Source organism: Anomalospiza imberbis, chromosome 8 (assembly GCF_031753505.1).
Source record: "Anomalospiza imberbis isolate Cuckoo-Finch-1a 21T00152 chromosome 8, ASM3175350v1, whole genome shotgun sequence".
Taxonomy (NCBI): Eukaryota; Metazoa; Chordata; class Aves; order Passeriformes; family Viduidae; genus Anomalospiza; species Anomalospiza imberbis.
In genome coordinates, this window is record NC_089688.1 from 14,512,008 (window position 1) to 14,538,113 (window position 26,106).

The 26,106-nt window shown below is 36.5% G+C and overlaps 1 protein-coding gene and 1 long non-coding RNA gene across 5 annotated transcripts in view; both read right to left on the minus strand.

The window, feature by feature from the left end:
• The window catches only part of ADK (adenosine kinase), a 270,500-nt gene that overhangs the window by 107,022 nt on the left and 137,372 nt on the right, over window positions 1-26,106 (minus strand). The gene's annotated exons all lie outside the window — the stretch shown is intronic.
• LOC137478519 (uncharacterized) overlaps window positions 1,834-26,106 on the minus strand; it is a 35,171-nt gene continuing 10,898 nt past the window's right edge. Inside the window, exon 2 of the long non-coding RNA XR_011001619.1 lies at window positions 1,834-25,282. This is a non-coding gene — a long non-coding RNA (uncharacterized lncRNA). The remainder of the gene's footprint in view (window positions 25,283-26,106) is intronic.

Sequence of the window (26,106 nt, forward strand, 5' to 3'; positions counted from 1 at the left end):
ACAGTAAATACCACACATTGTGTTTAGCATAATGAGACCTTTCGATCTCCACAGTATTTCTGTTTCAGTACCAGTGCTGAAATTAGGATTCTTCTTACAACATAAGTCAATTTTTTGGCCAACAAAAATGTTGTTTCAAAACCAATCAGTTATTTTATTTACTACAAGCACAAGGCAGTTGGCCTCTGAATAGGAACAAGGGAAGGAGAGAAATTTTCTCTTTATGTCCTGCTCACAATAGCAGACCTTTAATCTTATGTGCTGAAAACTGCATCAAGCTCACAAATCTCTCATAAAGGAAAGCCCAGCAATGGGCCCTATCTCCATTGCTTAACAGCAAGGACAGACAATTCAATGGCTGCAGAAAAGAAATCATAAGGTGGCATGCACTGCCCTTTAGTGGTTGTAGAAATCCTCACCCATAAAGTACACAACTGTTAGGTTATCACTAAGCACCTTACTGTGCTTTTCTGAAAAAAATCCCAATATATGCTCCCCAAACTTGCATTTCTCAACAGCATGAAAACCACTAGTCTCATTTCAATGTAACAAATACTTCAACAGAAGAGGATTTCAGGGGATATGTCTAAACGTGCCATGGTTTCTGACTTATCCAATTGCAGAGAAGGATAAGAAAGAAGTAGGCTTGAGAAGACAGGAAAAGAGAAGAGCTGAAATTAAAGAGAAGGAGAAATTTATTTATTCATTGTTAAAACACTGGACACTCTCAAGGGATTAAAAAAAATATACTGGCATGTAAGATATTAACTACTTCGGAAACTACTCTGGATGACCATCAGTATTACAAGGCACCCAAGCAGCTTTGAGTACTGAACCCCTGAACTTCTCTTTCAATTCACTGACGTTTTTATTTAGGTAATCTCACATTTGTTTCCCACTCATGCCTTTAGATGGCCAGTGATAAGTGCTATTTGACATCAACAGAGTATGTAATGCTTCAGTATTCTTCCACAGTTACTTTTTGTAACATCCACAGTTCCAAGATTGCAGGAAACAGCAGCATGAACTCTGAAAGACCTGATCTACTCTGAATGTCTACAAGTCAATGGTTGTCACAATTTCCTCTGGTTACTGTGAGACATTGAAAGGTTTAATAGAAGTTTAAAGCTCATTTGAGGGGAACACTACCACATCTGGGCTAGTAAAGTGGGAAATGAATTTAGTTCAATTTTAAGATCTTCTGCAGACTAGCTGGCCAGTCATGACTGTCATGTAAGTTTTATCTTCTATGTGTGAATAATATTTCAAAAGTGTACTGAAATGTTCTAACAGAAGAGATATATTTATTATCATGCATAGCAAATATTCAGTTCTGAAAATGAAGGCTTTTATATTAGCTATCCAAGGAATTAGTTTCAAAGACTCCCGCATTTTTGTCTGAAGTCTTTCCTTAACTTGTACATGATAAATGAGTGGATGCCATCCTGTATTTTCCTCAAAGCTACAGTGAAGTAATGCTTACTGTGAAAATCCCAAGTGCACACTGAGAATTACAGAAGATGACCTGTTTCAGGGCTGTTGGCCCTGAAAATACCAAAACTGAAGTATGTTGCAGATACAGAACATGAAACTGCCGCATCTTCCTGATGATTCTTGTATTTCAATAATGATCACTTAAGTCTCAGTACATTTCTTCTGCCTTTATCAACACAAAACCATTCAGCAATTCACAGAACACCACAAAGAAGAGTGAAGAAAACACAGAAGTGGATCATATGCAATTTTTGCTTGGGAAAAAAGAGGGCTGGAGAAGGAATGTGTGTGTCAGATTATAAATCATGACTATATGGTAAATATTTGTTTATTACAGTATTAGGATGGCATACAATTAAAAATATCCACTTTTCAAAAAAATTGTGTTATTTCTTACTGTTCAAATAGGAGCTAAAAAATTGTGTTATTTCTCATTGTTCAAATAGGAGCAGATCAGTAGTCAGAGTCTTGGTAAAAACATTTCATACTCACCCTGTGACCATGCAGACCATGGCACAAGTCCATAGTCCCTGTTAGGCAACTGTCACCTGATTTCTTTTGGTTTTTCACAAGATTTTCCCATAGTGTTACTACATGGTTATTTTACAGTTTTGAGTATAGAATTACCTTCTATGGTAATTATTATGGATTTGGTAAAAGGGTATGCACTGAGAATCCAGTGCTGGCAGTTGAAAATTCTGCCAGCTGTTCATTTAGTTACATGTCCTGCCAGGAAAAGACCAAGTAATATGAAAGCCTTCAAACTAGTGTTGTATCCCATGTAAGTGAAACACTAGAAAATGTTTTAACTTCATTATGTTAAATGAATGTTCTAAATCTACATTGTTTCACTGCCTTTCTTTCTTAGGTACCTAATATATGTTACCAAAATGAAAGGCAGTTTTATAGTATTTTTCCAAGGAAAGAAGATGCATTTCCTGTTTACAAAGGAAAAAAGAATTGGACTTTTACAAAACTTATATTTTCTCCAGCTCTCTCCTGTATATGAAAAGATTTTGCACAGAATGAATTTTTAACAGCATAGCTTTGTTCAAAGATGGAATTGAAGTTTGGTACTTATTTATCCTTGAACATCTTCAAAATTAAAATTAGTAGAAGCAGTAGAGTGAGAAGTAAAGCAGTCTTCTTCATGCATTAATGTGCTACTGATCAGCAGATAAAGTAAGAAGACAATCTTGACAATTAGTCAGGATAAGAAGTTAGCCTTTAAAACATGCACCTTAAAAAACATTATTACTTAAAGTAATTATTTGTACTTTAAAAAATTATCCATACAGTTATTTTCACTATTTTCTCAGAGGTAGCATAGTGAGGCTGGACTCATCCCATTTAAAATCTGCAAAACCTGGCACTCGCTGTTGTTCTGGATAAATCACTTGTGAAACAGAGGCAGCCAGTTGGGAGTACTAGACAGAAGGTTTTTGGCAGAACTTAGTTAATGAATCCAGGCCATGACATCCAGTGGAGCACTTGGAGCACCTAAAGAATAGCAAGGAGTTAAATTCTATAAGCTTTAAGTTATTATGGGCTGCTTTCCAAAAAGCGTGACTTGCAATACTTGAGCATGCAAGCCAGATTTCATTTCTGGCTCCATCTCACAATGCTGTAACAGTTTAATTCAGTTGAACTAGAGATTCTCTTTTACTATAAAAAACAAGAGCTAGAACAATATAAGTGTTTCATTAACTGCAGCAAAAATAATTAGCGATTGATGAGAGAAAGGAAAATCAATAGTGTCCTGCAGCAATTCTGCATCTGTGCTGGCTTCTTGCAAATTCTGAAGGCTGCTGAAAACCCCCCATGATAGAAGATGCTTTTTTTTTTTTTTTTTGGTTAATAATATATTATATATTACAATGGTTTTTATTATCTTTATCTAAAGTATGTGTGACCAGGAAACAAAGTTTTCCTTAACTGTGAGTACTTTGCAGGCTGAAAGTACCAAATCTAACATTCGCTAGCGTGAACACATCATGAGATAAAAATTAAATGTTATTTCTCATGTCTGAAAAACTGTTTTAAAAGTTACAATCAGATTTCTATTCTAATAAAGAAAAAATTGAAGTTACATTCAAAACAAATTGCAAACTATATCTAAAGTAGATACCATCCTGGTACCTTTAGGAAAAACAAAGCTTGAGACTCTGAGGGATTCCAGTTAGAACAGAAAGACAAACATCTCTGTGCACATGCATGGAATAGATCTGTACCTTTGCTCATATGGCCAAAAGTTCCTGATGGTGACATCTCTCATATAGTCATCACCTCTTTGAAGCACTGCCCAACAAACTGGTCTTGGGACAGCAAAGCAGAACTTTGTCAACAACAAGGCAAATAATACTAATACTTTGCAATTATAACAGAAGCTGAGAAGGTTTCACAAGTGTTATTGAATTAAACCAAACAACAAGTTTCCCAGGCCAAATTCTGTGAAAAATTCTAACTGTACAACCAGGAAGCAAGGTGTTTTTTATGATTATAGACTCAGTATTTCATCTCAAAGACAAGCTTTCTCTCATTCCCCCTCTTCCTCCTAATAATTCTGGAGAGAACACTTACATTTTGCAATTAAGAGAAGACTCACATTAATTACTTGCCCCCAAATTTGTCACCTTCCTCATCTTTCTCACTATCTGCCACTGAACATTAAGTCATATTGAAAGGATTGACACCACACCAGTGCTGCATTGTGAGAACTATGTATATGCACTGAGAAATGCAGTGAAACAACTGACTTTGTGGTAAAAATGAATCATAAACTTTATTATTTACCATTACAAAGTGATGGACATCTGAAGAGCAAACACCTCTTATTTAATTTTTTGGAGTTCTCAAATGTCCTAAAGAGTTTGTGCAAAACCCACTGCTTTGTTTTCATAAAAAAACCCGTGTATGCTAATAAGCCAAGCTTTTTATGATGAGGTAAGAGGTACAGCACAAGTGTGGGTGAAACACCTTCCTCTTGCTTTTTCAGTCACATGCCATTTTCTGCTATCTATTACACAAAGGAAGCCCAGAGATATTAGCTGAAAATGACTGAAGAACATGTATTACAGAAAACCAGTTGAATAAGAATGAAACTGATTGCCATTCTTAGAAAACTGAATAGGCAAAAAATACAGAAATTACCCGATTTTTCTCTTTTTTTTTCTTTAAAAAGAGCTAGTGGGCACTCAAGTCATCTGCCTCTAAAGGATGAAGAATTTCATTTCTAATTCTAAAAAACTGCAGATTTTTCTGCTGCATTTTAGTAGTTTAAGCAACAAAACCAGTTCTTTATGTGTAGAACAGAAACTGCCTGATTTTGCTGAAGTTAAATGAGACTTAGTCCAACTTTCAATGAGACAGAAACAGACCGTAAGGCACATTTTGTATAATCACTTCTAACACAAAGATAAAATGCAAATAGCTTTTATCTGTTCTCTTGTCCACATAGATGGACAAAATTTTGCCAAATACACAAGAAGATCACTTTTTCTCATTTATTTACCAACATCCTAAATTACAAAAACATTATACTCATAAACTCAGGAGCAAACAGTATTATCTGCCTTTGCTAAAAGTGGGCTGCTGATTTTGAATTTGTTTTGCATTATGTTTCTTAACCTGAAAATACATAGGAAGAACTACAGGCCAGAATTTTCTCATGCCAATACATAAACAGGTGAGGCATACACAAAAAGGTGAGGAAACTTCCCCCTTCCCCAGCCACAAGTTTCATTCAGTCTCAGACTGAGTGAAAGAAGGAGGTTACAATGACACATTTAACAATTAATTTAAATAAATTTAACAATAATTACTCTGCAATCATCACTTATTCACAAACATGTGTTTTAGTATGTAATTAATCATAAAACAAATATACAGTATATAATATTGTAATTAAGTATAGATTTATTAATGACACATAACACTTGTAACTAATTAATGCACACAGTTAATCATTAAGTATCCTGCTAAGTGCTTATTAGGGTGTTTCTACCCATGGACATCTGATATTTTTCTTTGTCAGCTGCCTGATATCATCACATTTCAAAACAGCAAGGAACATAAAGGAAGGTAAGACCTCTGAACAAATTATTTTTTAAGGTGAATATTACTTCAGATTTCATTGTGCTACTGCTTTACAATTAGAAATGACCCAACAGCTTTTGTCTTGGAATGCTCACAATCTAATAATTTAAAATCTCAAAAGCAGGAAATTCTGCTAGATCCAGATAACTTCTATTTTTTGTTAGAATATACTTTTTTTTTTTCTTTTAATAAATATTTGCATACATAACTCATGAAACCCAAAGCTTGCAACTCATCTACAATTGACTTATATAGAATTCAGGGTAGTTGTGCATCCTGTGCAGATGGGCTGCTGTTTCTTATTAATAATGTTTTATTATTTATTCATGTTGTGGTAATGTTCAAAGTTTTTGATCTAGATTGCAACTTCATTATAGTACAGGTGATGTATACATAAAGGCTGACTCAATTCCTACCCTAAAATTCTAACTTCAGAAAAACTGCAAGTGAACAAGATACAAGGTACAAGCAAAGTAATTAAGAGCACAGAGAAACAGTAGTTACCTACTGTTTTTATAACCTCTATAAATTCCCTATTGCCTTTCCATTTCCTCCTCTGTCACTGTAAATAACATAACAATTACCTCTCTTTTCTCAATTTCATGTTTTAGCTACAAGAAAAAAAGAAAAAAAGAAAGAAACATACTGCACTGAATGAAAACTGCTCAATTTACTTAGTACAGCATTCCTCCCAGGAATAGTTGTACAAATCTCCCACAGATATTTAGCAGCTCCTGGTACCTCCTCCTGTTCAAGGAGGAGTGATGGCTATTGCCACGTATGCCAGGATTGGTCATCCCAAACTCTGGAGTTAAGCCAGCTGCTGTTCCTGGTGTCATGTGAATGTAGACCTACTCCAAGAACCTTCCTCTGCCTTGCCCCTGTGGGGCACACCCTGCCTAAAAATTGTTCAGGGGTTATACTTTCATTTATACTCAGGTTTTTTGCAATGTTTTCCAAGTGTCAGCTTCATCACCATGAAAATTTTTGGTGTGATTTCATATTTTAAGCTGAAGACATATCCTCTGTATTGCTTGCTTTCCCATCTTTCCCCATCACCTTGCTCCTCCACCCCTGTCTGCAAGTGCCCTCTTTCTGCATTTGTTAGTCAATAACTTGTCAGCATTTATAAAACACTGCAAGTGGCTGGAAACAGGAAATGAAGCTCAAGGACTGGGAGCACAAAGTTACCCAAACATATATTAATATTTCCATTGGCTCTGAAGCCTGCACACATGACAAGGCTTGATTTAAATGGATTTTCCTGTAAGAGTAGTGAAAGTAACAAAGGTCCTCATGACCTAATCTCATTGGTTAGTGACATCTTCAATAATATCTTAAAATATCAGACAGATATTATAAAATTTATAACCAATAGATCACATAACCTTTATCAAATGCAGAAGACTGAATCCTAAAACATTACATTTTTTAAAATTTACTAAATGAATAATTCTGTAAGCTTTTCAAGTATTTCAATTAAATCAGTGAGAGGTTTTTAGCAGAAAGCTGGAAGAAATGCAGCTGCTTAGTATGTTTAGGTAGGTAGCTTTTTTTGGTTTTCTAATTACATTCCCAATAATAGGATACATATCCTAGTTTTTTTTTTAATATTTTATCATGAAGGGAACTTCTACTACTGCAAATACTGGAATAAATCTTGGTGGCATTAATGTGTAATTTATATGACAGTAGCTACATGATAGATGTCCAGAGAATCTGAGATCAAAACACTGAATCAGTCAAGAGCACATGCATGTCATTATCTTAAGAGAAACAGTATGCTCCGTTTCTACTTCTGAAGAAATGATTCAAATTTCAATCCAACAACTGAAATTTTACTTGAAAACAATTATGCTGCTTTCTCGCTATGAAAGAAAACAGACATCATGAATATCTAGCAAGCATTAATTTCTACTGTGTTTGGTTTCTTGGTGTTCTAAGAGGTTTTTTTGTTTCAAAAACAAACCCCCCAAAAAAGCAACCTCATCATGAGCAAAGGCTAACAGATGACTAAAATGATCATGTTCAAATTGCCCAGAGAAGCTTTTCTTGACCTGAGACCTTGCAGAAATAAATACACATACCCTTATCTCCCACATAGAAATCAGGACATAAATGCATTGTGAGCAGTGCAACACAATCACTCATACAGTAATAAAGGCACTGTAAACAGAACATATTATAACTTTCTAACAGAAACCAGTAAATGTGTGAAGCACAATAGATTTTTTTTTTGGTGGAAGAAATGCATGCTGTGGGACTGGCACATTGATCTCTGTCACTAGCCACAGAGCCCCTGGCCAACCTCAGCATAAGACAGCATCAGATGAGTAACAGGCACTCATCAAGCCTCTTTGTCATGCCCTTATGATTTGAAATCCCTGAGCTGAGACAGGACAATAAATGAAATAGAGTTAGAATTATATGGTTGATGGTCAAAGACACTGATAAAAATGGCAAGTCCAGTGAGCAGTGATAGCTTCACATATACAGACAATTCTACCAGTGAAACATGCTTTAGAACACACCTTACAATTTCAGGGATGCTGTTTCACTTTAAACTATTACAGATATCTTTCAAAACCACATGTGTAAAGACAAGCCACAGGTAGATCTTCACCTGGGAACCTTTCAAAAGGAATTCAGAGTACCCCAAATAATTTTTATTTCAGTAACAACTGAGGTGCAACAAAAGATGAATGCCAGTAATAATACTGGTGGAGGGGCAGGCACTGAACTCTTTTCCCTGGTGACAGTGACAGGACCCAAGGGAATGGCCTGAAGTTGTGTCAGGGGAGGTTTAGGTTGGATACCAGGAAAAGGTTCTTCACCCAGAGGGTGTTCAGGCACTGGACCAGCTCCCCAGGAAGTGGTCACAGCACCAAGGCTGCCAAAGTTCAGAGTTCACTGTTTTGACAATGCTTTCAGGCACATGGGGTGATTCTTGGAGTGCCCTGTGCAGGGGCAGGAGTTGGACTTTGATAATTCTTGTTGGTCCCTTCCACCTCAGGATATTCTATGACTGTAGTTTTTGCACATTTCACTTGCAGCAGAACGATCTGTTGTCGTTACAGTGCAACATCTGAAATTAATTTTGGATTTTAGCTTTCTTGTGCTAAAGATTTTTCCAATCACTATTTTTTGGCATGAGCCAAAAATGCGCAACATATAGTATTTGAATTAGTGTTATTAATTGTATTTGATCTGCAAAAATAGATATTTCACTCCAAAGGAAGCTCTACTGGATGAAATAACTGGGCTTACATAAAGGGTAGTCTGCAGGTCTCCATTTTTTCTTATGTAAACTGTTGTATTTTCCCACATAGCTGAGCATCAGGTGTTCATAACCATATTATTCTACCGAAACCCCAAACTTGTCCAAGTTAGCAAACTTACTACTTCTACTGAAACCAGAAGTAGCATGGAAACAAGGAGTAGTAGCACAGTTGCTCCTATGAGCTCCATACACAAGAAGTCTGTCTGCAGAATAACAATTCCTTACAAATTTTTTAATGTTTCAGAACATTCTGGAAAACAAACCACAACTCTCGATACTGAGCACAGCTATACTTGAACAAAGATGCATCCAGTCCCATGTCCTACCTCTCCTAATGGCCCTGAGTGGACACACACATAGGGAAAGCAGAGAACAAGGCATGCTGCATTTTTCACTTTCCTCATGTAATCGTTCAGCCTCCAGTTGTTTCCAGCTCAAAACATTTCCTGAGCACGCTGTCTTTTCTCATATAAGGCAATACTCTGTAGGTCCATCTTTCCAGAACTCATCTTGTAAGCCAATATTTTGCATCTACAAACACCTTTGCCAAAGCTGTACCACATGTCTACTACCCGTATTTATTTTAAATCTGGTTTCTACTAGCTTGACTAAGTAACACTTTAGTCTCACCTAAGAGAGCGAACAGCTGATTCCTGTGTGTCCTCTTACACTATGACTGATTTTTTCAGCTCCTGTAGTTTCCTTCTTTCAATTGTTACTCTAAAAAAAAGTGTCCTATGTTTCTCCTCATACAGGAACCATTCTTTATCTTTGTTTATTGCCTTTCTCTGAACTCTTTTCAGTTCTGTTACAGCTTTTTAGAATTGACAGAACAGAACTATCAGCATTATCCAAAGTGTGGATTTCTTTGATGACTTAATATTTTGTCTTCTGTACCTTTTTCTCTAGTCCTTGCTTTATGGTTCCTAATTTTTGGGTTGGATTTTGTTTAGCTTGCTTTTGTTTTGTAGTCCTGTTGGCCAGCTGAGAACCATGCACTCCTTCCTAATGTAGACATAGCTTTATTAGTTGGAGATCCCTCACCCACAGATCTGTTGAGCCCTTCTAACAGCACACATTGGATTTCCCTTTGCAGAAGCCATAGTGACTTCTCCCAAGTTAACTATATTTAGCCAGGCATTCATTAATATGTTTTGTTAGTCTCTACTAAATTTTCCTGGTAAAAATCTCCATCTCAGATGCAACTAAATACCTAGAAACTTCGGGGATTGCTTGAACAACAGGATTAACTACAATGTTGAACTACTTGCTAGAGAAAATATCAATACAGAGATTCCTTTGTGTATGGTTAGAATCCTCAGACAATGTGTTCTAAAAGACATACTCCTTTTTCTCAAGGAAAGGAAATAATAGATATGTTTTTATCTTGACCTCGAATAAGGTGGTAATAGATACAGTTGTCAACCAAACCAACAGAAAATATTTTTATACCCTAAGTGTATTTTCAGTTTCAACTTTCTGCCCCCCAAAATTACTTTGAAAAAATAGATACTTTTAAAGTAGAGACATGACTGATAAAAATATTTGCTACAGATGTGAACACAGTCATACATGCTTCTTCTATATTAACATACAGGAAGGGAACAATTTGTCTCTACCTTTCAGCTACCACACTACCTATGAAGCTTGCATTTTATGGTAGAAGGATGAAATACAATTGTATCATGTCTGATTGCCACAAAGCAGAGGCTTAAAGTAATCTGTATTTATTAACAGAAAGTTATAGGGAAAGTCAGAAACAAATACATCTGACCAGGATGACATTTATCAGTTATCAATAATTAAGGAAAAAAAACACCTAAAGGCTTATTTAACAACAGCTCTGACACATGAATTCAGTAGTTACCGAAGGTCTACTCCAAAAAATACTCCCTTCCCCACAAAAAGTATTTTTTGCTTCTAAAGCGTTGCTGGCAGTTTCATGCTGCTCATGATCTCCCATGGCTGGATTAAGCTTGATGAAGCCTGGTTTGGCTGGGGCACTGGCTGTGCACAGGAGTGACTCAGCGGGACCAGCTCCTTGTAGCAATGTAAGCATCTACCTGCTCCAATGTGCCTAACTGGATGGGACCTTTTGTGCATACCAAGGGTTATCACAGGACTTTTACTTCCATTAAGATCTCAATGGAGGCTCTTGCAATCTAATTTTACATGTGTTTTGTGTTAGTCACATTTGCAATTACCCAGGTTACCCCCACCTCCTCATTATGTTATTATAATTGAGACTTGACTAATTGAATCCATAGGTGCTGTTTTAGAGCAAGACATAATTTTCCTGTAATAATGCACAACTCCCCCTTCCTTCCTTCCTTCCTCCAGTGGAACCATGGGAAATTCAGATACAACACTTTTCAGTAAAAAGCTTTTAAATATTGATCATATGCAGAAAGTCTACTGATGTATTGAGGAATCATCACTTTCTTACCCGTCACCTCTCTGTTCCTCAAAATATCAAAAGACAGAAATTTGATGAATAGACTAAAGACATAATGCCATCTCAGGAAGGCATCATACAGGAGACACAATGGAGAAAGGACATCTACCTTTGCATCTCACATAATTTTTGACTTCCCCAGGGGGTAGACGAGAGCATTTCAACATATGCCAGAGCAGTGCTAATTGCTGCTCTAAAGCATGGTGGTTGCCTTCTTTCAACAGCTGTTCTACAGCACAGAACAGAGTTGAAAGTGCTCCATCCTTTCAGGCCCAGATGCTCCCAACCCCTCCCCCAGCAGACTTCCAGTCTGCAGTTTCGGAAAGCTGTGGGGAAAAGTGGCTCGAGGGGCTTGTTACATTGCCTTTGAAGCTGAAGATCTACTGCAGAATGAATGCACCATTACTGACCTGCCCTAACAGATAATGCATAAAAAAGGCAATTCCAATTTTATATAGAATTTAAAAAAAACAACAAAACAAGCAAAAACAAATAATATTAATTTTTATATAATTATGTTAAATAGCAAAATTATAATAGGCCCATTTATTTGAAAACTTTCAAATTTAACTTTCTGTGTATATAACAGTTTTTATACAGTTACTACAATACCACCTACCCATATCTAAATAAAATATATATTTTTAAGACTAAGATGTACATTAATGTCTTCGAAGTCCAAAATAATAAATTACAAGTATAATGGTATTAGAAAAGGGGGTCAATAAATGTACTTTACATGTCAATTTTTTTCATTGTTAAAAATGTAAATATGACGTAGACAGTTAGACCACAATTACTTAAAAGCACACTTTTACTCTTGGCAGTGCTAGGGCACGTAACTCCTAAACTCTACCTTCCCCAACTGCTCTTCAATATCCCTATACCATGGCCAGTTTCATGGGAGAAATGTTTGTGGGATTGCTTGGTGATTGGCTAAAACCCCAACATTATTTTCTGTTTCTTTCACTCAGCTCAGTTCCCTGCTTCACTTCAGACTGCAGCCCAACAGATTATATTAGTTTACAAGTGAAAACACAAATTAAGGACAGGGAGAACATGCTTGGGATACATTATATTTTCCATGAGCAAGGTACAGAAATTTCCTATTTTTTTTTCGATATAGATATGGGAAAACACTCGGTTTTTTGTTGTTCTTGAAGACTAACACTATATTGTCTGCCATGGAAATGTTGCAAGCAATTTTTAAAAAATGAATTTGTACATAGCTATACAACCATACCATGCCACATAGCATTTTTTTTTTCAAATGACCAAATGAATTGATACAGAATTCAGAGCTTAAGGACTGAAGGTGTAAGACAATCAGTGCTGGTGGGCACACACATTTTCTGGAACAAACCTCCTCTATGGCTGGCATTTGGTGGTAGACATAGAAGGGAAGCAGGAGCAGACTGCACTGCTATCCTCCCTCAGCTAGGAGGCTTTCAAGGCCTGCTGATCCTCAGGACAATCCTGCTGCTCTCCCTCCACTCTGCTCCTTCACACTACCCACAGGCTCATGTTTTGCCATCCCTGAAAATTACTTGGACTCAGGATCATGTTTTCTTCTGCTTCTTAACACTGTTTCCTTTGAGTCTGAAGTCACTCTTGGGGATTCCTGCAACCTTGAGCATTAACAGCTTAATTGGCCCATGCACCTCTGGGTTTGTTTTTTTTTTCTATGCTTGCAGAACCCTGTTTTAGCTGCCATGCCTGCCTGGGGTGTGCTCCTCCCTGCTGGCTGCACAAAATTAGGTTCCTGCCATCCCATGCAAACCAAAGGCAACACTTTCCAAGTGGTCAGTGAGGAAAAAATGCATCACCTCCTAGTCCTCAGGCACTCCCATATCAGAACCTATTCATTACACATAAATGAGAAATTACTATTATATTAACATTCACAAGACCAGTGAATACACTTCATCCATAGTTCTGGAGTGACAGCAAACAAATTTGGAGATGAATGCTTATTTGGGAAGAGGACACCTAAACACAGACACTGGAAGTGGAGTGGGGAAGAACTGTACTCTGAGATTTCTTAGAGCTCCCACAGTCTGAAACAGATTTGCACATGTAGTTGGTACAGTTACACAGTTTCAAGCTGGCAGTTGGCGTTCATGGACAGGTTTAAGCATTAACTTCCAACTATTTCTTTAAAACATAAATACTAAAAACATCTTAAACACTTAAAGGTAGTCTTACAAATAAGGAATATAGTAGAAGACTCTTGCACATTTCTAGTTAAATGCTGAAGAACTTTAAGCACTGTTAGAAACATAAAGGCTCATTTCAGCCAATAAAAGAGGTGCGGAGGTTGTTCTCATCAACAGTATATGAGTGCTATTATGCAGCATATTTTGCAACATCCTTAAAATGAGGCAGATCAGATTAATTGCACTCACAGGCATCACTGAAACCATAAAGCAAGCAGCAGCTCCAGCCAAAGCTCTGAAACTATTTTATAATTCTGAAATTATCACTATCATGTACTTAGGACACACTTGCTCCCCACATTATTATTTCACAACTAGCTCCCCCAGGAACTGGTAGCTTTCCAGATAAATTAACTTATAATATGTTATGGGAACATTGTTATTTTGGGTCAACATTTTCAATATGAACTCATTGTCTCCATGAAGTAAAGAAATATTATAATCCATTAATATCTCTTTCAACAAAAAGGTTGAAATCTTCCCCTGGTTATGCTGATAAACACTTTGGTGTCAAAACTAAGCCTCTTTATCATGATAACCTAGAGTAATGGTCTGCTGCTCCAGGCACTTTACTTTACAGATGAAAAATCAGTTCTACTTTCATGGAATTAGATTAATGCCATAACAGGAAATACTTCTGGGGCTGAACTTGCTTCATGCCTTCAAAGCTGGCTGTAAATTTAAAATACTTCCTGAACTCAAAAGATAAGACAGGAGAGAAGGAAAAAGAAAAACAGTGAAGTGACCCTCTTTCTGAAGAAAAATATTGCTTCCTGAAAAAGCTGTCGAAAGCTACTTGCTAAGGGCATTGTGCCCCAGAAGGCCCAGGGCAAGTCTGGTTTAGTTGAACATGAGGATACTGGGTATATATCAGACACTTGCCATAAATCTGTTCCTTCCGTAATCCTCTACGATAAACTTTTCTTTTTTTAGTCATCTTACTTGGCAAAAGCTGGAGTAATAACTTTCTCAGCTTCTAACAAATACAAAACAGCTTGCTATTTTATGTACAATATTTTTCAAGGATATCAGTTTTGCAAACTGAAAAATGCTGACCCCAAGCCTTAAAATTGGATTTCAATGGTGAAAACGGACAACAAGCAGCAAATTCAGTAACATCTTTATACATAAATAGCCTAACAATAACAGATATAAGTCACTCTTAAGAGGAATTTAACATTTATAGGAACAGAACCCAAAGTCTGATACAAAATATTACTATAAAGGCAGACTCCAGGGAATTCTGTGTTAACTTTGTCAGGACAGGGAAGGGTTTCTTTAGCTCCCTTTCCCATTGGACAGTATATACTAAGGAGTGTGGTATACATTTGATGTGGTATGCATTTAAATGTATGTAATATCATATTAAAAACTAAGGATCATAGATCTTAGTGAATTTCACAGTTAAGTACTGAATAACAACATATACATACTCAGGACCTTGAGTCAGAAAATCTGAGGAAGATAATATAAATTATTTCCATCCATCCTAGATCAACAGTTGTACCTACTTGGGCCAACATTTTTATGAATTATATAATCCTTTTTGCCTTTTATGTTTGTTGCACTCAGCACATTTTTTCCAGCAGCTGGAAAAAAACTTCACTTACTGTCTTGGCTCCCTGTTCCCACTTCACCTCTGTGACACTACTGGTCCAAAGATGCATGGGTTTAAATGTTTATTCCTGTGCTAAGGCACCCTTCACTTGATCACGAAGCAAAATTATTAGCTTGAAAAAGTACACAGGAAAGGAAGTTTATTGACCAGCTCAAATCTAAAACCAGCACAAAAGGGAGAGTCAGCTACCTTCTTGTAATGATTCATGTTCAGGCTTCCATGCCACACGTTGAGAACTGCATGCTATTTCTGAATGCCAGCTTTACCTCCAGGTTCAAACAGGTAAATAAGGAGCCCACCCACAAATCACCACCAGCCTTCAAAGGTCATATCAGATCCACAAGATGCATAGCCTGCAGCTCACTACTCTCTACTCATCTCTAAGCATCAATTTAATCAGTAGGAAAAACTACAGAGGTTTGCTAAAGATGAGTGGGAGGTGAGAGAATGCTGTGAAAAGGGCACATAAGTAATGCAACCAACTGAATCTTATGACAGAATTGTGTAAAGCATGCATTTACACATTTTTGAGAGATCAGCTTGAAGCTGAAACACACACACAGCTGTTCAAATTTTCAGAAAGACTGTAGCAAACCAGATGTTTTTCTTTGTAGATTATAACTGAGCTTTCACAAATTAGAATTGGATACATTATTCTGCTGGTATTTTCTGTAATACAAGACTGGATGCTGGGAAAAAACCAGCACTGCAGCAGGACCTAACATACAGACAATTCCATCTTTGACCTTACAGTATGCTCAGAAGTCCAGGAAACAGAAAGAAAAAAACCTCAAAAATCTATTTTAAGATCCCCCCATTATGAATTGCACCCTAAGTACTCATTATTATCCCCATATACAAAATCCATTCATAATAGCCAATTCTCAGAGATTTTTTTGGGGAAGGATTTCAATACTGCTGTGAGTGTTCTTTTTGTTTTTTAGTCCCCAAGATCAAGTACTTCCTCCTGAATACCTTATGCTACGGCAGACACATGCTGCAATTCAGGGACAAACAAGCTTAGCACCAGGGAAATGCAGGATTTCAGACTAGACTTACTCAAGTAAGCTAGTACTTTTATAAACCACATCTAAATAGTACTGAAACTATCCTGTAAGAAACTGTAGGTACATTGCAGCAGTTAATGCAGCTATAGGACTAGCTGCTTCTGGGATAAAGCAAACTTGCTGAACAACACATCACTGGCATTTAACTCCTTCGAAAGCCATACAGATTGATGAAGGTTGTTCGGGAGACAGAACTAGATCTTAGTCTTGTATGCGTTTTTCCTATCAATGTTTTACTCCTCAGACATATGGAAACCACAGGATTCAAAGGGAAAACATAATATCACACCTGCCTATTTATCTTAGGTAGCCTTATGGAGCAGAATATGATCCTTTCCACTAATTTCTATAGAAATATTTTATGCTGATGCATTATTAAAGAATAATCAGAGCATCGACTTCACAAGAGAGTTAAATTAACAGTGATTTCATCCACGGAGTGGCAAATGTATGAAAAAAGTAAAGAAAAGGTAAGATATTACAGTGACAACAGAAATACACACCTAAAAAGCAATAATAAGGAATATAAATTAATTTTCTTTCATGTGTTTGTTTTTTTCCTTCATGGATTTGGTTTGGCTTTCTTTTAGAGATGGATTTGTTTTGTTTTATGGAAGACTTGCTGAATCTGCGACCCTGCATTCTCTACAAATAAATATGTGAGTTTGATGTCAGGATTGCTGATAAGCAGGGTTTCTACAACAGGCAGGTATCCTGCTCTGTGACGCTGCTACGGGATGCCTGCACTCCACAAGTGTCAAGTTTTCATAGAAATCTCTGCAAAGCTATAGCTAGCACTGCACCCCATCTCTACTTCCACAACACTTCCCTGCATTCACACACATCTGTTACTTTTCTCTTTCTTTCCACAGCACTGACATTCCTCTTTACTGTGGCTGCAGACCACACATGAAAATACTGAGGCTATACAGGGCACAGGTCACTTGAAAGAAGAACCATTTAGATCTACTATATGGAAAAGTATGAATTAAGGACATCCATTTCAGTAACCTATTCATTTGTTTTTCTGGAGTTAAAAGCATCATTATGAAAGGATTAAGCTCCTTTGCAAAATGGATATGTCATGTAGAAACTTCAGTGTAAGACTTTAGCCTTATCTATTATTCACATGTGAAGGAAATTTTTATAAATTAACATTACTCCTGTCAGAATGTTGATATATTTGCATGTGTTTAACAAAATGCTGCCTTCTTACACCTACACTCACTAGAAATAGAGCAAACATTTCAGTCTTTTCATTAAAAAAAAGCCACAAAAATACCGCTGTCCTAAACCTCAAATCCTCAATTTAATAAAACGGAGGCTTTTCAAGCCTGAGTAGAAGCTGTATCTTTTACTCCTTGAATCTTTCACTGTGAAGTTTATTACTTCAATTATTGTAATACATCAAGTCTAGAGAAAGACAAGATCCATAAGCAGAACATGTGATCATGACAGGCACCAGCTGTAACACTCATTCATCTACTGGTGTCTGTATTTGTTACAAAAGGGGTGGAAGACTTCACTTGAGTGAGCTCAAACAATCCTTTTCTGTCCCACACAGATACCACATCAATATCCGCTTTTGTAAATGCCTAGTCTTCCAGAAAATATTTGTTTTAAAAGAAAAGAACTGGAATACTCAATTTGTTTGGTATATTTAAGAAAATACTCTCCAGATTTCCCCTGAGAAGATATACTTGGTAGCAGGCTTGTACTACAAACAGTGATTCACAGGAAAAAAATAATTTTTGAGGTGGCAACAATGTTACTGCTAGCCATTAGCCCTTTTTATGGATGGATTTTTTTTATATATATATTTCAGAGTTCAATTCTAAGTGTGAACATTATCTTTTGGAGCGTTGTGCTGTGGGTGGCAAGGGAAGAAGACTGCCAGCTAGATGCATTTTGCCACAGCAGAAATGTTTATAATACAATATACAGTAATATTCAACCTAGAACAACTCAGTTCCTGCTAATGTAACTACTCTGAATGTGGATGCTGACAAGCTCCATGTCGAGACTTCTAATTCTTTGCCACATATAATTTTGTGCCCCAAAAGGACTGAGTAGCTTTAGCACAACTGCTTAGGAGACACATGGGATAGTGTTTCAGCTAACGCTGTGACGAGCCCCAGGCAGCTCTGTCCCCCACCAGACACTGCAATGCCAGGGCACAGCAGCTCAAGTGCTATTTTGCACACAGTGTGTCCACTCTCACTCAAGGTAAGTAACCTACAGTGAGGCAACTTGAGCTGAGAAAACCTGACCTAGCAGTGTAAATGGACACAGTGTGCTTGTACAGTAACACAGGGTCCTTCTAGGGAGCACTCAGTCTGAGTGCAAACATTGGACATGAACATTTATTTCACACCACCCTGTGTATGCAAAGGTTATGCTAAAAAATGTGTATTTGTAATTCAAGAACAGACATAAAAAGGTGTGAATTTTTGAGGGCAAAACAGATTAGCAGATCTGTACAGAAAAAAAAAATTTAGAACAGGCTCTCACGGCAGACAGGGTAAAACACTGCCATGGTTTTACTGAGGTCCCACTAAGACAATATCCAAAGAAAAAGAAATTAAATTAAACTGGCAGAAATACAGCCCATTCACACTTCACAGAAGCCATGCTCAGACTATTTAAGAAACGAGCAATCCTGCAAAAAAGCATGTCACAAAGCATCACTGAATGGCTACCACATCCTCCTCGTCTTCTCACTATTTCCTTCTGAAAATATTTGTTGATTACTTTGTTAGGTTTATCTATAAATCTAACCTTACAAATCATAAGTGGTCTGTACAAACAGCCTGTATGAGTAAGAATATTTGGTGTTATGAAAACATGAAATGATTTTTAGCCTCATTTTGAGCAAAGCTACAGGCAATGCCTAGGGTTAGGTGTAGGAGGGTGGCAGTGTGACAAAATTATTTTCAGGCTACAACTGATTCTTTGCAAATGACTGACTGTTCTGGCATTAAGCCATGTGTAGCAGCCCACATTTTATAATTACCAAGTTTGTTTTGTTGTTTTGGGGCAATTGTTTGGTGATGTTGTTTGTTTTACCTTTCTGCTACTGAATAGACAATAGTCTTAGGCTTCTAAAGCAGCAGAAATCTACCCTCTTGGGAGATACCCACATATGCAACATTTTGTGAGTTGTCTAAACAACGTAAAACAAAACCACAAAACAACTCCAAAAAAACCCCTTTGCATATCAATTCAAAAAAATGTAAGCAAGATTGATATTCTTTTTTTACATATGGGATTTTCAACTTCCTGAAAGCTAAACTATCAGAAACCATTTCCAAACAAGCAAACTGAATTCTGACCAGAGAGTCTTTCAGTTTGCTCTCTTCTTCACCAGCAGAACCAAACCAGACATACTGACTCAGGCCTTAAGGCAAGGACTATTCTCACATGCTGTTAATTGATTCATTCATTTTGTCTTTACCTTCCCAAAAGCTAGATGAATGATTTTTTTTTTCCTTCTATCTTTTGGTCTCCAATTCTCCATCACTAGATTATTTAGGAAAGGAAAAAAAATAACCAGATACAGCCTCAAAGTTTACCTTTCTGAGAAAAACTCATTGCTCAGCAACTACAAAAAAAGCAAAATTCACTAAATAATTCTCAATAAATTACAGTCATACATCCTCAGCTGAAATAAAGTGTTCAGCTCTTGGAAGTCAGAAGCAGGACTCTGTGATTGCAGGGAAACCTAGTGTATGAAAAAGACAGAGTAAGATAATCACAACTAAGAAATTCAGAGCCAGGATGCCACAGTCATGTGGCATCATATAATTAAGAGATACTGTGTTTTATATGAGATTGAAAAAATGGAAGGATAACTAATACAAAGAAAAATACAAAAAAGAAATACAAATCTATATACACTTGCTGTATTAGGGCTTGTCCACATCGCAAAATATATATACAGTAAACTAGACTAATAGAAACATAGTCATTAACGTTGAAAAAGACCTCCAAGATCATCAAGCCTAATCTCCAATACAGTTTTTACCCCGTGGTAACTCACAGCAAGACTACACTTGGAGCTCATCCCTATTTCTGGAATGAAAGTACATCTTGCTGCTCCCTCAATGTGGTGTACATCCAAGACCACGGAATGGGACACCTCAGTAGAGTGACTGCCATGCTGCTATGGCCTGGCTTCTGCAGGCAAGCCTTAGGACTTCACAGCCTTGGCACACATTAGCCTGCTCCACTTCAGAAGTGACAAGTGTTTCCTCACAACCTGCCCACACTAACGAGGTCCATATGGGGTCACTCTCACATAACTGCTTACTCCATGTCAACCACCTCACATAAAATGATTCTTTCTAGAAGCCACAGCCAGCTTTGAGCTTCAGGAAGGACACAGAGAACAATTGCTCAGCGTCTCTGACACTGCGGGGACTAAAGGGACATCCAATAAAACTATCATGTGGCGAGTTCAAAATTTAAAAATTCTACTTCATCCACACACTAATCAAGTGTATAACTTGTTACTCCAGGAGGCCACAAAGGGAGAAGTTCAAAAAACTATTGTTTACATTTACTTGTAGAAAGCTGATAAACCTCAAGAACTCTCGAACAGCATGCCACTGCCTTTAGCTGAGGAAGACCCCGAGCTGCAGATTACTGAAAGCTGAGAGGGTATTTTGTGCATATTTCCCTACAGCGTGGCTATGATCTCCTACTCTTCCCTTAGTAATTCCTGTACTCCACCAGCTCACTCAAGAGTTGTAAATGTTGCTCTTGCTTTGGTCCACGGTTTTATTTCTCAATTACCTTTCCATTTTATTCTGTTGAAGAAATTATTTTAAAGAAAATAAACAGTATCTAAACACCAGTTTTATATGTTTGATTATCTAATGAGAGTAACAGAAAAAGAAGAATTTATGTAAAAAACAGCATTGATTTAAAGCGACCAGAGGGGCTGAGGCTAATTCTTGATTTTGAACTTGAAAGGAAAATCAATAACAGTAACCAAACCATGCCTGAACATTTGTATTAAACTGTGTCCCTGTAAGTTTGGAGAGCACCTTAAACTATCAAGATCAATCAGAGCACAAAGTAGCCCTGAACAAAGCATTGCTCAAAATAGCATAACTCCCATTTAGGTAAATCCAACTGTCAACGTCCTGCTACATCCCAGCTGCAGCAGCATGGCCACCTCTGAAAGCAGCCTTATCCAACTGCTTTCAAGCCAGTCAAAACCAGCTACAACTGCATGAAATATCAGCTTTGAAAGTGATAATAAATGTTGTGCATTTCATAGTAAGTTAAATAGTTTTCATTATTTCTGTCACGTACACCACTTCTTGGGAGAATTCACTTAAATCCACAGGAATTTCCCTAACTAAATCCAATTTGACAAAGCAGCAACTTGAAAGTGTGCTTAATTTTGCATCTGACTTGTTAGTATCTGAAAACTTATTTTCTGAAATGAAATTATTTTTCCTTTCTTTTTTAGGATTAGCTTGTCAGATTACAAGTTATATTTTTATTAAACTCACCAACATTTATATTAAAAATTCAAATATACACTATGAACATATGACAGTGTTGAATAAAATTTTAATAAAACTTTAATTAGCAATTATGCAGCATAGTCAACATAATGCATCAAATATTTGGGTGATCTTACCAGCACATAATCTCTTATAAAAGAGATATAAGATGTATATAACAAAAATATGAGCAAAACTGGTGGAAAATTACACTTAGATTTACAGCTACATTTGAACCACCAACCACAGGCACTCACATTAGCACAAAGCACATCAACCACTGCTGGTCTGGGGCTCCTAATGCCAACAATCACTGAACTTTAACCACATATGTCTGGAGAAAATGATTTGTTTGCTTTGTTGTGCTTAACCAGTGCCACCCTCTCAGGAAAACCACGCTGTACACCGAATGAGGAATCCCACATCCTAACAAAGTATCTTCAATATGTTGAATAAAAACATGAGTAGCATTACCTATGGTACTCTGAACTCTACAACGTGCTCTTTGCCCCCTCTCACCTAATTTCCTTCTACCCTGTGGAAGAAGTCACACCTGCCATGTATGACAACTGCTGCAGACTGTACCATTACAGCTCTTTAGGGGATTTATGAGGTCCATGACTCAGTTTTAAAGGCCCACATGACTGTGGGCTACCAAATCCTGCAGCTCATCAGCAGGAGGGGTTCCAAAAATGACAAGATGAATTTTTATATTTCACATCAAACTACAGCAAGCTACAGAAATCTTCCATGTGACACAAGCAAATTAAGCTATAAAATAAATGACAAAGTATAGAGAACATTATCTTGAAGGAGATTTTAAAAAAGAATCTCTGGAGAGTAAACCAACCATCCTTGCAGTGTAAGCCCTCTGCTTCCATACACTTAAAATCCAGGATTTTCTTGCAAAATGGCAGCAACCATTTTAGTGTGGCAAGTTAGAGGGAGTAAAGATGACAAAAGAATGAATTCAAATTTTTCTGGCCCATTATTACCAAAACAGCAGAGAGCATTAGGGGGTTGAAGGATCTGTGGTATTCCATTATTTGAAACATTATGCCAAACAGGGCTATACAAAATAAGACAAAGGCAGATCAACCATATGTGCGCCCTTTTACAATGAATTTTAGACAAAAAACCACTTTATATCAGACATTACAAGCTAAGAGCTTTTGAAAAACAAACAAACTATAAAGTTCAATATAAAAACCAGTGTACTGAGAAATTTTGGGAAAGCTGTTTTCTCATCAGAGGTTTTGGTAATGAAAAAATTTTATGGCAATTACAAAGCCAAATGAGTCATTAATAATAATCCTTAACATCTGGGAAGAACTGGGTAGTTTATTATAATATATTCTCAAACATTTGTGGCAATAAACATTACACAGAAGATGAACTCACAATGTTTCACAGGATTTCTAAAAGCTTTTCATTGTTTTTAAACAAGAGATTTTAATTTGGAAACCTCTTTTATACCTGCTCTAAAACTTCTTACGAGTTTGTCATATCAGGCAAATATTAACTCCCACTAATTTGCACAAGGCTTATTTTTGAACCATCATCCTTTCCAGGGCAGTCATCATTTCTGAGTATTGCTAGGCAAACTTATCATTGAAGGCAAACAGAACTCCAAGCAAATAATACTCTTGTAGAATTTACAGCTAACATATTTTATGCATTTCATCAAAATTCCATATTTAGCTACAGCTTTTCAGCTTGAAAGGACTGTAAACACAGTCCTAGATTTGGTCCATAATCTGTAAAGGATTGTTGTGTAAGATTTTGCCTAATTCATAATGCAATTTTTTCAGTTTATTGAGGTCATAGTAAGTATTTAATCTTATTTCATCTCAAATAATTAATGCACATAAGCAAAACAAAAGAGTACACACAAAGTAACTAATATTTCTTTTTATTTAGCTGTGGGCTACTGCTGCCCTTCTGGTACAGATGAGTCACTCTGCAACACTAATTTTTTGCCAGTGGCCACATCAACAAACCAAAGTTCTTATTATCTTGATCCCTGTTTTCTTGCTGTACTAAAACCAGATTTTTTTTTCACTAGACATTTTGAATTGGCAAAACCAAAACCACAACCACACAATAATATTAAGTTTTTTTGGGTTTGTTTTTCTTTTTTAAGAGTCTTCCAACTACCAGTGGAAGCAATTTCCAGGAATTCCATGTGAAGATATGTATTTTCTATTATTTTTAAACCTAGCCTATTGTTAAATTAAAAACTTACCTGAATTGTAACAAGAGGACAAGACTGTTGTAAAACTGATGCAATATTAAATAGTGTCTATTTACAATAAAATGTCAGTGACTACTTTTAACATTATAATATATACAGTGCTAATTAGATTGGGAAGGCAAAATGATGAGCTTAGATTTTTGGAAAAAAAACCCTCTCACTATAACAATACTGCCTAATTATTGTTAGGAGAAGGAAAAAATCACTTTCCAAATTGCAACTGATTCATCAATTGTGTATGCACAAATATATTTATGAGTAAAAAAAGAGCAAGCAAGAGCAATGTCTAAGGTTTCTCCATTCTAACCTAACTGGGCTGTGAGGAGAATAGGAAGAAACGTGGAAATACTTTTCCTTCCTGGCAAATACCACTCAGCACCAAAATATCGTGCATTCTGTCCAAAGGCCTGAACAATTCCTCCATATGAGTAAACAGGAGGCAAGGATGACTCTGAAAGCAGCTCAAATATATATTGACTGTGATTCAATTATAGCTTTTTAGGTATTATGACCATTTATAGCCTACAGCTAAGAAAATGGAATTCATGTCCTGGCTAACATGCTGGGTGTTGTCTTCTACATGTAAAAGTCTAAATTCATCCTGGAATTTTCTACTCACTTAGATGTTATTACATTGTACCATCAGAATTAAAACATTTGCCTTCAAGGCAGATGTTAATTGTTGAGTTGCTTTCTAATTGCTAGCACAAGTTTAAAACAACTATAGCTTACCAAAATCTATTTTCAAATCTAAAACTAATAGCTCAAAACAGTGTGGAAAACACATTAAATGCTCTACCATGGTTCACTAACGTGTAAGCTGTATTCTACTATATTAACATTATCACAGTATTTCTGAAAATAAAACATAAAAGTGCATATATCATTTTTAGACAAAAGAGAAAGACACTACATTATAACATGCCCAGGAGAATTTTTTCCCCAACATCTAAAGATTCATACTTTTCTTTTTAACCTCTGATGCTTTTGTCTTACTTTTCATTATTGTTTCCATTTCAGTTCTCCCACTAGGTCAAAAAGTAAGAAGGAGAGATGCAAGCCATGAATCTTTTGAACTTAAAAGCTGCAATAGTAAATTATCAGTTCAAAGTCCTTCCTAGTCCAGTATTGCATCCCAACAGCAGCCACACGTGGATGTCTAGACAAGACTAAAACAAGAGAAGCACATACAATACTCTGGCAGCTGCCAACTATTTTCAACAGAGATCATTTCTTACACAGATCTGCAGTTGCAGAAGGACAGGAGTACTCTTCTGGTACTCTTTCCTGTCAGATCAGTGGTGACACAACTGCTAGTGGTATGTGAATCAGCAGACACAATCAGATTATCTATTAATTAGTAAACAAGTCTCCCCAATGCTATCAATCTCAAGTTACTCTGTTAAAATCTAGATATAATTCTAAAGTGGTTTTGCTGCTGTACCCGTCTCCTCCAACTTACGATGTCACTTTATCAACAGAGCAGTCAATAATCCCACGTTTTTAAAACAAAATTGAAGGTAACTTTCTTACAGATGAGATCAATTCAACCTAGTGCTGTAAAAAAACCCAACAAGACAACTGTTAAGCCTGTAATTCTACATTCTATAAAATAGAATATTTGGTCGGGGAGCATGACTGAAATTTAATATACAATTGATATGGTAGAGTGACTTAATAAAGCAGAGAATATGCCTCCAATTACAGGGGGGTTTAATACTCTTTTGTTATATCTATCTTCTAAATCATAATATTGGATGTTTTTCTGTTGTTACTCTTACCACTGTACAACACTTGGTACCAACTCTGCAATTGGGCAGATTACTATAATGACATTTTTACTCAAAAGAAAAGAAAGGTGACACATGCTTTCAATTTTACTGACATAATTTTATCATCATACTGATAAAACTAAGTACTTATTAAATTCGTATTTTGAAGGCCTGTAGGCTTTGTAATAGAAAGAAATTCAATGTTTTCAAGATAATTAGAATCTGATTATTTTATTTAATGTATTTACCATGGTAATGTTCAAACATTTGACTCTGCTGCAATACAAATTTCACAGTATTCAATAGTCTAAAAAATTTTAATGTTTTCTGCTCCTCTTC